We start from the raw sequence: 15,717 nt of genomic DNA, 5'->3' as shown, positions 1-15,717 counted from the left end.
TGAGCAGCCTGACCGGACACTTGGCGTGACGTAGCGCGTGTGGAAAGGAGGGCCTGGAGAGGCCTGAAGAAAGTATTTAGAGGGTGTTGTTATAACAAAGTTGAAAGGGCCCGGCGATTACTTCATTATAGCCCGTTTCGGCTAAGCTTCCAACGGGAATCGTCATGTCTTCATTATGTCCGATATTTTGTTATAAACCGTTTTGTTATAACAAAGAAACCACTGCAAACAGGGAAGCTATATTTAGTGACAAACACACAGATCACAATCCATCTAACAGATATCATTACAGCCCAAGAAAGAACTCCCTTTTCTGTACTTGTCAAACACGCTACAGTAAGGAAACTAGTTTTCATACTTCTGTCAAAGGCTAAAGAACTACATAAAGGTACTGAGTGTCATCTCTTGCACACAAGGACTTGTTAAGCTGTTACAAATCAGCTGTTTCTCACAACCTGACAGGCATGCAACAAAAGCAACATGACCACAGTGCATGTTTCAAGCATATGTTTGAGCCCCAAGTAACTTCCTGTTATTCAAGTGTGCCACCGACACTTACCACAGACATGGGCAAGCATACTGTGTTTAGGAGCCAGAGTAGTATCACAGTCTGCAACATCACTGCACATACACAGCATTTTACCAGATTATCAGGATGCAACAGAGTAACTGTAGACTACTGCATAGGACTCTGTTCTTCTGCATTTTAATTTCTTTTTGGCCCTCATTACTGACATGAATTATTTAATACATACCCATAAATGTCAACTGCAGTCATTCAAAAACCACAGAAACGTTGCCTTTACCCATTCTTTTCCTTCAACGCCATGCAAAATGACTGTGAGCTTTGAATCTTTTGTGAGGCATGTCAACTTCACGAGAGAAAATTTCAAGAAACAGTGATGTTGCAGGAGGCTTCAATATTCCATAAGGACGAAAATGTCATAAGACAGCAGGTTCATACTGTTGGCCAACTGTCAAAGATTCATCTGAAATGTATGAAAAGTATATTAGCCATGCCAGCGCAACATTATAGTGTAGCTGATGTGTATGGTAACAGGCTGGAGAACACCACAGACAGCACCAACATACCAAGAAAGCACATTAAATTCAAACAAACATATACTTGAAAAACTGTGGGATCAAACAGCAAGCTATAAGAAACAACAGATCTTTCCAAACTCAATCAATCAATCAAACCTTTATTTCCTCTGAAAGAGAGAAGAAAGAAAGAACAGAAAGAAGAAACTAAGGAACACTAGGTAAAAGCAGTGCTATTCATTACAGCACACAAAAAAAATGTAACACGCTACAGGGGAAAAAGAAAAGAAGAAAAAAAGAAGTATACTTTGTAAAGTGCATGTAATATTATCATATCGACTTGTTTAGAAAAATTGTTCAATAGCATGATTTGAATGCTGAAAAGGGTCAAATATTTCTTGACTTTGTTTAATTAGTAAAACAGCCAGAGTAAAGCAGATACGGTAAAGCAGATAGACTGTTCGATGAAATATATGCTCTATTTGTCAGCACTAACCACAGAATGGGCATTCCCTTCGCAGAGACTTATGCAAGAATTTTTATGGGGTTACTGGAATCTAAGCTTCTAAATTAATATTTAGAAAAACCATTTATATACCATTTATATTTTTACGATTTGGGAAACGGGTCCGAGATCCTATAAAAGCTTCCATCTCGCGCCAATAATTCCACTTTAGCATTAAATTTACCTTCCATTACTCTAAAACGCATCAGTTTTCTCTACATTACCGTCTGTTTAAGCTTAAAACCACACCCTACAGGAAGCCTGCAGACCAAAAGCAATACTTCGATTTCCCTAGCCATCATCCAAGACGCCGTAAGCAAGGCATATTTGTATTACAGGCAGTGCACCTGGGAAGGATATGTACTGATGACGACAACTATCTGAAACGCCTCCAGTCACTAAAAACACCCTAAATGATAGGAACTATCCCCAGAACTCCTTTAATGATGCTTTCCAACAAGCAACCACTCTAAAACGAAGCTATGCGCTTAAAAAACGAACAAAAGTTAACACCGACCTCCTGCACTTAATCATAAAGAAATACTTATAACGAAATTGGTCAGAGCTGATAATCTTTCGCCTCGTATTAATTTTCGCCACGTATTAATCTTTCGCCTTTTACTAAAGATTACCGTGGGGAAGGACACTCCAATGAGCCTATAGGCGAATTTTTGTGCGGCCTTGCCCGTTTGGGCGGGGCCTAAAAAAAAAATACTTACCTGGTGCCGGGGTTACCGTGATCAGCGAGGCGGTGCCTCCAGGGAGAGGCATGGGCATTGCTCTGCGCTCGTGCTGACCCCTGCCACTACCCCAAACTGGGGCAGATGGGGCATGCAATTTAAAATGGCAGTTGACAACCGTTGCCATCTGAGGCTGTTCTCGAAGACGCACTCCTCGACCTTCTTCATCGATCCTGTGATCTGCTGCGCCGAACTTTGGTCTTCGCTGCTCCCAAGGAGGCTCCGAAGGCTCTGCTCTGCTGGGAACGATCGGCTAAGTTTCTGGTGGCTGATTGTGGCATTTTCTCTCTGCGTCATTGCGCGGTAAGGCAGTAAGCCCGGGCTATGTCCACCCAGTCTCCCGGCCAGGGGAGTTCCCTCTGGTCGGCTTCTCTGTCCACTGATCTCCTACCGTTGGAAGCTTTTTTGCGCAGTGGTGTCGGCAGTATACCTGTCGCGCTGGTGCCTAAGGATGGTGGTGCTATCAAGATGAACAACCCTGGTGCTGTTCGGGCTGCTCTCCAGTCGGCGACTTCTCATTATGAATCAATTTCAGAGGTTCGCCAGTTTGGACGCGGCGGGATTCTGTGCAGATCGCCAGACCTCGCCTGTGTAAGAGATTTACTAAACTCCTCATCCTTTGCCTCCCTTCGGGTAAGTTCCTTCATCCCTTCACATCTGGCGTGCACGAAAGGTATTGTACGAGGCGTAGACTCTTCCCTGTCTCCGGCAGAGACTCTTGAGCTTCTGTCGGCTGCAGGTGTTGTTGCTGTGCACCGCTGTAGCCGGGATGTAAACAACTTGCGGATGCCCACTGAATCAGTGATTGCTACCTTTGCCGGCACTTCCTGCCCCTCTGAAATCAAGGCATGGCCTCTTAATTTTTCGGGTAGACCCATTATCATCTCGGCCTCTGCAGTGTAACAACTGCTGGCGCTATGGACATAGCGCCGGCGGTTGCAAATCCAACTTGAGGTGTTGCAACTGTGGGGATGGTCATTCAACAAGCACCTGCACTGAGAAGAATGAGAAGTGTTGCCTATGCGGTGGTGCGCACTCTGCAAACTACTCAAATTGTCCCTCTCGAGCTCAGGAAATTCAAATTCTGGAAATAATTGACAGGAAACGCTGTTCGCGCCGTGACGCTATTTCAGAGGTCAAAGAACGTGTTCACGGTTATGCCGGTGTGACCGCTCAGCAAGGTGTTATGTTAGACTCAACGCTGTCCCAGGCAATTGCAGCTGCTGTGGAGGCTTCGATGTCTAAAATGGTAGAAAAGATTATCGCAAGTGTGTCGGAGTGCCTTACAAATGTTCTAGCGACTCAGATTACACATGCCGTGCAGGCTAGTTTGGCACCTCTTTCGACAGCAATTCCCTCTCCTCTTATTCGGTCTCCAATTCCAGTAGCATCACAACCCCAGGAACAAACTTCTGTCCCTTCCGCTGTACCTACCTCGGGTACTTCGAGGGATGTTGATATAATGTATGATTCCGAGATGGTGGAGCCTGATGCACGGCTTCTTAAGCGCAGCGGGTCCCCCATGTCTCATTCGTTGTCTTCTCTGGGCACCCAGCCTAAATCAAAGAAGAAGCAGCTTGGCACTAAACCCAAGGATACCATTTTGGAGCAGGCAGTTGCTGCTGCTAGACTTTCGCAACCATAGCGTCGTTGCGAGTTCTGCAGTGGAACTGTCGCTCTATTCTTTCCGCTTCCACAGATTTACACTGCCTTTCTACTCAGCTTAATCCGGATGTCATAATTCTGAAAGAAACGTGGCTTTCAACCGACAAACATTTTCATATCAAAAATTACCGTTGATTTCGCCTAGACCGCCAGTCAAGAGGCGGGGGTTTACTAACTTTAGTCTCTTCAAAATTTTGCCACAGGGCTGTGGTATCTTTTCAACAAATGTCTCCTGACTGTGAGATTTTGGCAATAGACTTTGTACTTCCTGGGTGCTCTCAATTTTCAATAGCAAATTGTTATTTCCCCAATGGAGTCCAGGATGTTAGACCTCTGGACTTCTTACTCGTAAACTGTAAAAACCCAGTTCTCGTGGCTGGGGACTTCAATTCTCACCATGTGTCTTGGGGTTTTAGGACTAATACATGCGGCAAGCGCCTTTGGGACTGGGTTTCTGATCACAACCTGATGTGCTTAAATTCAGGATCGGCCACTTATCTTCGCTCACACACTCAATCTGTTTTAGATCTCACGTTCATTAGTCCTGGAATTGGCGTAACGAATTGGTCGACAGTTGATAGCGGCACCTCAAGTGATCATATACCTATTCATTTTGATATCATATGTCGTGTTACTCCAGCGTCTTCTCAGTTGCGGTCACATGTAAATTATGACAGATTTCAGACGGCGTTGCGCTCTGCCCTTGCGCCAGTGTCTAACATCGCCGAGGTCCACAAGTCAGCAAGCATATGCCTGGCTATTGAGGAAAGCCGTAAAAAGTCGGAGTTCCTGGTGAGGCCAACAAAAGGGAATTCTTCTAACTGGTGGAATGCGGACTGTACAAGAGATTACAGGCGGAGGAAGGCAGCATGGAAAAAGCTTCTTCATAACCAATGTCCGAATAACTGGAGTGATTATAAATTTATTGCAGCCACCTTTAAACGCACAGTTTCTTGCGCAAAGGAAAAATATGACTCAGAACACTTCGATTATCTTTCAAAGGCGGGCAACCGATGTGCACTATTCGGTTTTCTACGGTCTAGGAAACAGCTCATGTCCTCTCATAATTTTCAGTCATTAGTTATGTCACCTGTAGAAGCTATCCAGGCGGTTGAATTAATAGCCACAGGCCTGCAAAAGCGGTTCTCGTCTTTACTACCTTTGCGACCATTGTTGTTTGCACCAGTCGTTCCAAATGATAATGCCTCACAAGTAAATCTATCAGAGCTTTCACAAGTTGTCCAGAGATTGCCAGCTGCTGCTCCTGGTCCTGATGGTGTTACCACAAAGATGCTCAAGATTCTATTTGAAGAGTCTCCCAACTCCTTATTGCACCTAATAAACTACTCTCTCAAACACGCTTGGATACCTTCCGAGTGGAAGCTGTCCAAGGTGATCCCTGTACTTAAAAATCAGGGTGGAGGCTATGAATTCAATAATATTAGGCCAATTTCTTTAACATCAAACGTGGTAAAGTTGATAGAAAGGGTGTTACTAATTCGGGTGTCAGCCATTGTGGACCGCAAAAGTATACTCAGCCCGTGCCAACTCGGTTTCCGGCCGCGGTGTTCAATATGGAATGTACATGCTGATCTTGAGAGCAGAATTCTCCTTGCGCGTCGTCAACGCATGGTCGCGGCTTTGGTTACGTTAGATGTCGCCAAAGCTTACGACAGTGTAGAACACTCCATCCTAATACATAGGCTAGTCTCTTCAATTTCCAGATTATATAGTTGCATGGATATCTGCTTTTCTTCATAACAGAGAATTCTTTTGCGTCCATAATGGTGTTCATTCAGAGAGGTATAGACAAACGCGAGGTGTACCGCAAGGAACTGTTCTTTCTCCGGTGCTCTTTAATATTCTGTTAAGCTCAATTCCTCTCCACCGCCATGTACGCACTTACGTCTATGCGGACGACATTGCGTTTTTTGCTGCTGCGCCGGATATACATTCTCTGTATGGTCTGTTGCAGTCATATTTGAATACACTTGAGAACTGGTTGAGCGCATTACACCTGAAGTTAAATGTTGGCAAGTGCGCCACTCTTGTTTTCAATCTTTTCACTTCTGTAGTGGTCTCTCTCACTTGCCAGTTAAAAATAATACCGCAGGTTCAATCCCTAAAATACCTAGGGGTCATTTATGACAACAAACTCACCTGGCGACCTCACATTGACCATGTCGCGGTGAAAGGGGCTCGTGCCATGGGCATGTTACGGAGATTATGTCATCACCGGTACGGCATGCGCAGAGATGCGCTATTAATGATCTACATAATGTATGTCAGGCCAATTTTAGAATTTGGATCAGTGTTGTTTTCAGGCTCGGCTACATATAAACTTCGCCCTCTCGTCCTTTTAGAGAGGGAAGCACTTCGCATGTGCCTCGGCCTTCCAAAATTTGTGGCTATCAATGTGCTGTACCTTGAAGCCCGCATTCCGTCTCTCTTATCACGACTTCAATTTTTAACTGTGCAAACTTACCTCAGGATCTATGAATCCCATTTCCAACGTTCCCAAAGCATTTTCTGTTCTCAGCCGACCTCCTTTTTTGGTGTCCCCTGGTCTCGTTTCAATTCCCCTCAGGTAGTGTTTGTGCAAAGATTACTTCAGCCTTTACATGTAAACATTTATGATATCCTTCCTGCGCTTCGCAATGGGGCCACTATCCACATTGTTTTCGACGACATATTCCCAAAAAATGCAAAACTTTTGCCACCGAGTATTCTAAATGGTCTTCTAGAAGATCATCTGAGGACCCTACCTACTGATATAGCAATAGCCACTGATGCATCGCAATGCAATGAAAAAGCAGGTGTGGGAATATTTTGCTCGCATTTAGACTGGTCCTTTTCTCTGCGCCTTCCAGATTTCACCCCTATTTTTCAAGCAGGGTTTCTAGCAGTTGTACTTGCTCTACGCAAGCTAGACCCCTCTATTACAGCAGTTGCAGTAGTTACTGATTCTTTATCTTTGTGTTCGTCCCTCCCTGCACATGTTTACGGTCCCATTTTATCAACTTTCTTATCCCTACTTCCTCCGCATTTGAGCCTTGTTCATTTAGTATGGGTTCCCGGTCACAGCAGTGTGACAGTAAATGAGATTGCTGATAATCTCGCAAAGGCTTCCCTCAGCGGCCCCTTGTTGCCAATCATCCCGGCTACAGCCTATATTACAGCATCTAGATTTCGGCGACGTGCGTTTTTAAGCACGCAAGACACATCACTTTTAACATCGGCGGATTATGAGCACCTTAAATATTATTGGAACAGGAAAATTTGTTGCTCTCGGCAGCTTGAAGTATCACTGACGAGGCTGCGCTGCCGCACCCCCCCTCTAAATTTCTATTTACACAAGTCGGGTTTGGCGCTCTCTCCCCTTTGTGCATTTTGCCGTGAGCCTGAATCTATTGAACATTTTTGGCTGTATTGTCGCCGATTCAACTCTCTGAGAAAAAGGTTGCTGGAGGAGCCCTTGCAGCATCTTGGCCTTAGTTTGAGCAGCCCGCTCTTGCTATCATTTGGCGCCACCACATTTGGGTTCAGCCACAGATCTGTTTGTACCGCTGTTCTAAATTTCCTGATAGAATCTCATCGACTGCCTTGCTAAGTGTTCCAACCTTTTCTTTTCTATCATTTATTACAGTTTCACTAAATCATTAATATTTAATCCCTCTCTTTATAATTATTCTTAAAATTTTAAAATCAAAACACTCATCCCTTTTCTGTTCATGACGTAAAATTCACCGGTGTTGCGCTCCCACGTGCTTTTCCATTTTGTTAACTGCGTTCAGGTGAATAGCCACCCGATTCTTGGCCGATCCCCCAGTGTGGGTATGTGCCATCTTTTGATAGGCTAACAACAACAACAACAACAAAAGGTGCAAAATGTTCCTGTACAAGTCAGTCGGTAGCTTATAAAGGAGTACGCGCGGCTACAGTGAATTCAGTAAAACACGGCGCTCTGCAAGCCAAAGGAAACCTTGTCGCAGACTTGCGGCAGCGAAACTCGGCAACTCCAGCAAAATGAAGAGCTTTCAATCTCACGTACTACACTTCAATATTCGCGCAACGAGTTCGCCTTCCCAGCTTGGATTAAACGTTGGATTAGATCGGCTTAAAACAGCTCTGGCTTTGATTCTCAAGCTGATGCGAAGATAGCGAAGAGCTCCTTAGCGTTTTCTTAGATCAGTGGTTTTCTTTGCTAGTTGTGTTCCAGATCTTGAAAATGCTGGCTTGTTGTAGTAAATAAAACGACAAAGCAGCGATTATATCCCAGTTTTTCTCATGCTTCACGTGACCTTATGGGTGATGATCACGATGATAATTTGGTCTTCGAGTAGTGTCAAGTTTTCTCTTCACCTTGACCTTGACCTTGAGGATCAGTGAAGCGGCATGCTGCGACTTCCCAAGCCCGATGCAGTGCCCTTTTTTGGGGTTTCGGGTTTGAGGGTCTGAGCATGGTCCGAAAGCCGAGAATGCTTTGAGGTGGTGGTGGTTTTGCTATGAAGGGGACCCAGCTCCCGCGGGCCCCTCAACCAATAATAATAATAATAATAATAATAATAATAATAATAATAATAATAATAATAATAATAATTGGTTTTGGGGGAAAGGAAATGGCGCAGTATTTGTGTCATATACCATTGGACACATGAGGAAGGGATAAAGGAGGGAGTGAAAGAAGAAAGGAAGAAGAGGTGCCGTAGTGGAGGGCTCCGGAATAATTTCGACCACCTGGGGATTTTTAACGTGCACTGACATCGCACAGCACACAGGCGCCTTAGCGTTTTTCCTCCATAAAAACACAGCCGCCGCGGTCGGGTTTGAACCCGGGAACTCCGGCCCCTCAACCAAGCAGAGTGGGTCCAGAGGATACAATCGCTCGGCAAGGGTGGCTAGCCACCCTAGCTCAGCTGTTGAAACCGAAACTGAAATTAGAGAAGTTCGATTATAAATTAGTTCGCAGTCGTAGACAAATATCACGAGGTGATCCACGTGCAGTAACATCTTACGCATTTTTACACAGAAGAAAACACGCCACGAAAAGTGTATGTACTTGTTTAAGATAAATGGCAAGGCCAAACCTCAGTATATTGCTAAAGCTAGCCCTACAAAAGTTCTACTTATTGCTTTTAAGTGAAAAGCTACACTACGCTAGTCAACACCGCGAGCCAACCAAGTTATATCCAGTGGATATTCATATAATATCCTCCACAAGATATCAGATGTCCATACGATGTTAATGCTCATATTATGTCCATGTAATGTCCATACAGTGTTCATTTTGATCATAGAGGACGTCCATATAATACTCATATTGTGCCCACATGTGAAGATTCCTAGACATTCAGAGGATGTTAACCAGATATTCTGGCAATCTATTTTCAGGTTGGGGGCTGGATGCTGTGCCATTTATTTTGTGCACTGTACAACTTACAACAAAATAAATATGATGCAAGATATAACAGAGATACAAAGCAAAAACCAACAGGTGCTCATTACACAGGAAACTTGAATATTTTGTACATGATCTGGGAATAACATTTCAAATAACAGGTGCACTATGAGAAAATTACACACTGGGCTCTGATCAATGCAATTACATAAACATGTCACAAAAAAGTGTCATTTTCTGGCATGTTACTTGAAATGCCATTTCCAGTACGTGCAAGATAGAAAATTCATGTGTAGTGAAGTCATTACTTTGCGCTCTCTGTGACTTTGTGATCTTTCATTATACTCCTTCTGTTCTTGCAAGCTGTACAGCACATAAAATAACAAAGGTTAATCAAACAGCTGGAGTTCTTGTTTCTTCAGAATATTGCACCTCGAGGCAGTACACGGGCAAGGAGTATGCACAGGCACAGGCTTCGAGTACGGAAGAACATCAAGGAATACAATCACTTGTTTTGCCCTTAGCCATATTTTATTGCCCAGTAGCCATAATGATCAGCGTCTGTTGCTGTCCATTCTTTTACTCCAGGTCCTCAGAGGCCTGTGAATATAACAGTGCATTTTGTTGAACAGTAGTAATGACACAGCAGGAAATATGGGCTAAAAACGGGTGCACAAGAATATGCAAAAGCTAATGTTTCACCCAACTGGCTTAGTATTTTTACTGAAAAGTAATGAGGAAAAAAGCATACGATAGAAGCCAAGTACACAAACGTGCATCCACTATAACCTTTAGCCTTACCAGAGGTAAGACTAAATCAAGACAGGGGTTTTAGAGTACAAAGATCACATGCAATAGCCTGAATGCTTAACATGAAGAAAGAAACCCAAGCCTCGGCAAACAAACACAAGGACGACAACCAAGAATTTCGAGTACATATATGCAACCATACTTTTGCAATGAAGTTAGAATGTGCAGAGCAATAGTGAATAATGTTGGCTGGCAACTGCATTCGGATAAAACTCAAGAATGAAGTGGCAAATGCCTTCTCAAAGCAGGCCCTCCATCCACTAGCATCAACAGATTCTCATGTCATGGGTCTTACCACATTTACACCAGCTAGTGTGGCGACGTAGATGAAAGGGGATCAACCACTGTGGCATGATAATCGATCTCCGCCTTTGGATGGAGGGACATCTGTCGCTTCGTTCTTAAGCTGTATCCAAAAATACTGCAGTGGGACAGTGGTGCCAATCACAGCATGCTTTCAGCAGGAATGAGCATGCGTATATCACCATATTGGGTGACGTATGCTGACTTCATGAACTTCATGAGGGTGGTTCATGCATTCAAGTATGAAGAAGCAGGTATAACAAAGTGTGATCAGAGCCAGTTGTGGTGTATTGAAAAAGACAGAAGACACCTTATGGCAAAGAGTGAGGGGGGGATATTTGGTTTTTTCATGTCTAGAATGTTTGCAGTAAGCAGGCGGGATGAAATGCATTGAGCAAGTGTGCACATTCTTGAGGGAATTTATAAGGAGACCAGCCATGGCCCACATAGGACAAGGATATCGTAGATTAAGCCAGACATAGATAGGCCTTTTCAGTTTCACTGGAAAAATTGTGTAATAAATGCAGCTGCATGCAACTAGATTTTCATGTTAGGTAGTCAATATTAGACTTCCATGAATTTTTGTTAAATGTTGTAATATCTATGCCAAAGTACTTGTATGCTAGGGAGACGTCAAGGCGACTATATTTTGAAAGTAATAGGGACAGGGTGACTGGTTATGAGAAATGCTCAAATTTAAAAACTAAAGCTCCGCACTCTAGCGAAAGCATTACACAGTGTTATTGAATTCAGACCGAAGTAATGCAGTGCCAGAACTATCAGAACAGTTAGCAGCAAAGAATAGTAGAACTAGAAACAACACTGAATGAACTGCTAATTCAGATCAGAAACAATAAACATGCTAAGGCACATTATTGACACATGCCTGAAAGGGTGGGAAAACCATGAGAGTTGGTAGCATTAGCAGTCTTATGTTGCGTAGTTAAAAAGGAAGTCCATGATCCTGTAGTCAATGTTGAGGTGCCTTAGTTTTATTATAGAATCCTGGAGCTTAACAGTGAGAAATACCTTGAAGACATCTAAGAACAAAGCTGTTTCCAGACTCAGAAGCTACAAATGTATATATTAATCATTGTTGAACATTAGAAATTCTTTTCATGAAAGAATTTACGAAATTGAAGTTGGGACAAGTGGGAAAACAGGTTTAAATGAAGCGAGTCAATGAGGCCAAAGAAAAGTGATTGCTTGAATTTTTTGTGTTTTGTGAAGGAGAAAGATGTGCCAGTAGTTGGTAATTAGCCTGTATTTAATGAAGAACTAGAAAATATTCAGTGAAAGCTATTTGCTTTCCGTAGTCATGACTATAACTACCTAAAGTACGAAAACAGTTTCATGCCAGCTGTTTGTCTTCATGATGCAGAATGCATCTACTGAGTGACAAGATGCATGAGACTATTGTTTCTCTGAACATGTTCTCCAAAATATCTGAAAAGGAACAGCAAAAGAAAATGGTCATGGCCTGCTGCATTATACGAGGTTTACAACCAGCAACTCTCATTGTATACATAAGATGTAAACCCTTGCTGGGGCACACAATCAGTAGCAAGAATTTTCACAGCACAACTTTCATTCTACACACTGTAATAAAATAGAAAATTTCAGAAAAAGCAGTCAAAGCCACGAGCTGAAACAAAAAGTATTCAATACCTAAATATTGCGAAATGTGCTACTGAAATAAAAGGAAATTACAAGAAGTGAGAACAGACCAAGTTCCCACAAATGTTTAAAAGCACAAAGATAAAAAAAACAATTCCGGGAACAAAAAAGGCAGACACAACAGCTTGACTAAACAAAGGCAGAGAAGAGCGTATTGGGCACTGTTAGCAAATTTTACAGCAACACAAGATCTTCAAAAACTGTCTTGAGCCGCCGGAGACAAGAAACTGCCCCCCCCCCCCCCTTCTCTCTCCCTGTAGTAAGGGCCATAGCATGCCGGACGGCAGGAATATGCAGTGGAATGTGTGCCATCAAAGTGCAGGCTATTCCAACAATTGTTAGAGGGCACAACTAACTGTCAACAACTTTGTTTGCCTTACAACTGAGCACTGAAGTCTCATGCGTGCAGGCTGTTATTTAGAGGCAGAGAAGTGACACAGAGCGCAGCCACTCCCGCGAAACTACTTCGGGGACAAATCGAGCCCCAATAACTAAACACCACAGATTTTGAAGCCATGTCTGCACTCCATGAGCTGATAAACCGGAAGATGAAATTGCCAGCATGAAAACTGCACAATGCCACAAACGAACACTAACACTTTGTTTGACAGAACCACGACCAATAAAGCCGGTCGTGGACAGAACAGAGTCAAACACTCACCATTATTGCTGTTATCCGCGTAATCCTCCAGTACTTCCACCAGTGAGGGCTCAGGACTGTATACAACATGCACAACAAGCTTGCCGCCACAACGAAGAAAATGTGAACGCGCGAAACAACAAATAAAAACTTGCGAACACGGAGGAATGCTTGAGAAGAAACGCTGAAGGAAATCACGAAAACGGCGCTGGTAATGGCGCTTGGACTGGATTGGATGTAAGACTAGCGTCGCGGCTAATGACGATGCCCATGGCCGTTAGGCTGCTCAGAGTCAAGAAAGTTCTAATTATTGTTCTGGTTTTTAAATCGCGGCATTTGTGGCGGTCGGTCTAACTTGAGCAATTTCTTCAAAATAATCGTACTGTACATGCAGTCGCACGCATAAAATTAAATCAAAGCGTGCAATAGTCAACTGCTTTAAATAATTCGTTCCTGAAAATGTAAGACTGCGAAAACAGGAATGATTAAAATCTAAAGGTAGCATAATTTCAGAATGCTCATGCCTTCAAAAACAAAGATATCTTGTTCTGGTAATTTGTTAGCACATTTCCAAAACTTTCAATGTGCTAAAAGAGCATCATGCATATTCGAATATCCTCTGAATATCCACTAACTGATATCTGAATCCAATAGTCCCCTCAACATGCAGAGGATATCGACACATGGACATTGCACGTTAGGACCATTTGTAAATATCCTCTGCATATTCATGGTTTACTGGGCGCGCAGTCGTAGGCAAATATCACGAGGTGATCCACGTGTAGTAATATCTTACGCATTTTTACAAAGAGGAAAACACGCAACGAAAAGTGTCTGTACTTTAAGATAAATGGCAAGGCCAAACCTCAGTATATTGCTAAACCCCCGCAAAAGTTCTACTTATTGCTTTTAAGCGAAAAGCTTCACCACGCTAGGCAACACCGCGCTTCGCGCGAGCCGTCGTATGTCGGAGCACGAGTGACGTCACGCACAGCGCAGGTGGCCGCCGCCGACTCCGTCGCTTGTTTCCAACCGTTTGTTTCTCTCTTTCTCGCTCCCAAGTCGCTACTGCGCATGCGCCACTAGTAGCACCGAGCCACAGGTGTTCCGCCACTGCGCAGCACCCTTCCTCAACTTTCAATTTTCTCTTTCCCTCCCTCATTTATCCTTTCCTTTACAACGCGGTTCGGGTGTCCACCGTGATATGTGAGAAGGTTACTTTGCCATTTCCTTTCATCAAAAACCAAACAAAACAAGTTTTACGACGTTGTTCATACAGTTCATTGACGTTGACAACTTTGCAAAGACCGTTCATTTTCACGAAAAGAAAGGCACACAACCACTCCGTGGGTCAGCGGAGACCTCAATATCGCTTTCACTTTGTATATCCTGGATTAGCTGGGCTAATCCACATTAATTTTTTTGTGAAACATACAATGGTAAATGCTCACCACAAGTGAAAAGCAAGTATGAAGTTCACAAGCCGCTGCATTGCAACAAAGTGTAATGGGCATGTGGGTCATGTATCATCTATGGAGGTAGCTCAGCTACTTCGCACAATATTCTGCTGTGGAACATGTCATAGGTATAACTTTAGTGGCTGCATGCAGATGGCAGCAAAATACAAGAACTGTGTTGTAATCCGACATGAGTGTATATTTAAGGTTTGGTTTATGGGGGTTTAACGTCCCAAAGCGACTCAAGCTATGAGAGACGCTGTAATGAAGGGCTCCGGAAATTTCAACCACCTGGGGTCCTTTAACGTGCGCTGACATCGCACAGCACACGGGCCTCTAGAATTTCGCCTCCATCGAAATTCGACCGCCGCGGCCGGGATCGAACCCGCGTCTTTCGGGCCGGCAGCCGAGTGCCATAACCACTCAGCCACCGCGGCGGCTTGTATATTTAAGTACCCTATAGTGTTATTAATGTGATGCCCTCCACTTTGAAGCCCATTTCTGTCTCATCTCCCTGCGGAAGAGGGTCATAAATGAAAAGCTACTATGCCTAGATTCCTGCACTTTGCAGTCACATTTGTGCAAGGAACATAAATGGTTACTTTTGTTCACCTTTGCATTTTATGTGGTTACCATGTGTGCGCGTCGTGAATAGTGAATCACCGCAGGCATTGCTTTCACTGCTCTTTTATGCTGCTGCAGTTGTGAAAGCTGGTTTAAGGTCACAAGGACTACCCAAGTTGTTTCTGCATGTTACATCAACCTAAAAACTGTATCAAAGAGCAACAGAATTTCATTGACATTTCTGCTCGCAAATACAATACCAACCTTTAAACAGTATTTTCATAGATTTTCGTGTGAAAACTCTGATTTTGTGCCTTCCTTCTATGCAAAGAAGTGACAATGATAGTGTAACCCGTCTGCATCCCATTACTACAGCCTCTCTCTAGACCACCTGGACAAAATTCTCATTAGCCAGCAGGTAAACAAGTATTTTTTGTTTGTTACACCACCTTATAGTGCTGTGAAAGGGGGTCTCAACAAAGATGCGATGTGCCTAGGATGCTAAAGGACCCCTCTTGTCACTTTTTGCACGCTGAAATGTCGGCGCTCCTCCGCCGGCCCCTCGCAGTCGCCCCCTCTGCCGGCCGCCGCCGACGCGTGCGAACCAATGCTAGCAGTCAGCTGCTGACGTAACGAGCGCTACATGACGTAATGAGTGCGGATGCTGATGTAACAAGCACGGTTTCGGGTGAAAGCCCAGCACCGCAGGTCATTGCTAGACGCGCGAATGGGAGTTTTAAAAATTGTATTGTAAATTATCAGCTCGGTTTTGAGGTCTTGTACGCGGCATGAACGCTTGTTGGCCTGCACTCTACATAATGCGAGAATTTTATAGCCAACCTCAAATACCCTTTTCAGGGACCCTTTAAGCAAGCACCGTTCAGGCCTATGAAAGTCCTGTGTACAGTGTTTGATGG

The 15,717-nt window shown here is 43.7% G+C and overlaps 1 long non-coding RNA gene and 2 other non-coding genes across 3 annotated transcripts; 2 read left to right on the top strand and 1 right to left on the bottom strand.

Moving 5' to 3' along the window:
* Positions 1-2,122: 2,122 nt before the first annotated feature.
* Positions 2,123-2,246, top strand: LOC144130753 (U5 spliceosomal RNA). Its single transcript, XR_013314192.1, has one exon. It is a non-coding gene; the product is annotated as a U5 spliceosomal RNA (small nuclear RNA).
* An 11-nt stretch (positions 2,247-2,257) lies between these two features.
* Positions 2,258-2,417, top strand: LOC144130677 (U1 spliceosomal RNA). The gene has a single exon (XR_013314175.1). It is a non-coding gene; the product is annotated as a U1 spliceosomal RNA (small nuclear RNA).
* A 7,441-nt stretch (positions 2,418-9,858) lies between these two features.
* Positions 9,859-13,006, bottom strand: LOC144129292 (uncharacterized). Its single transcript, XR_013313905.1, has 2 exons — positions 12,801-13,006; positions 9,859-11,908 (listed from the first exon to the last, which is right to left on the bottom strand). It is a non-coding gene; the product is annotated as an uncharacterized LOC144129292 (long non-coding RNA).
* Between the last annotated feature and the right edge of the window lie 2,711 nt (positions 13,007-15,717).

The sequence above is a fragment of the Amblyomma americanum genome, chromosome 4 (assembly GCF_052857255.1).
Source record: "Amblyomma americanum isolate KBUSLIRL-KWMA chromosome 4, ASM5285725v1, whole genome shotgun sequence".
Classification (NCBI taxonomy): Eukaryota; Metazoa; Arthropoda; class Arachnida; order Ixodida; family Ixodidae; genus Amblyomma; species Amblyomma americanum.
The sequence above is the reverse complement of the archived record's forward strand: the minus strand, read 5'-3'. Positions and strand labels throughout refer to the sequence as shown.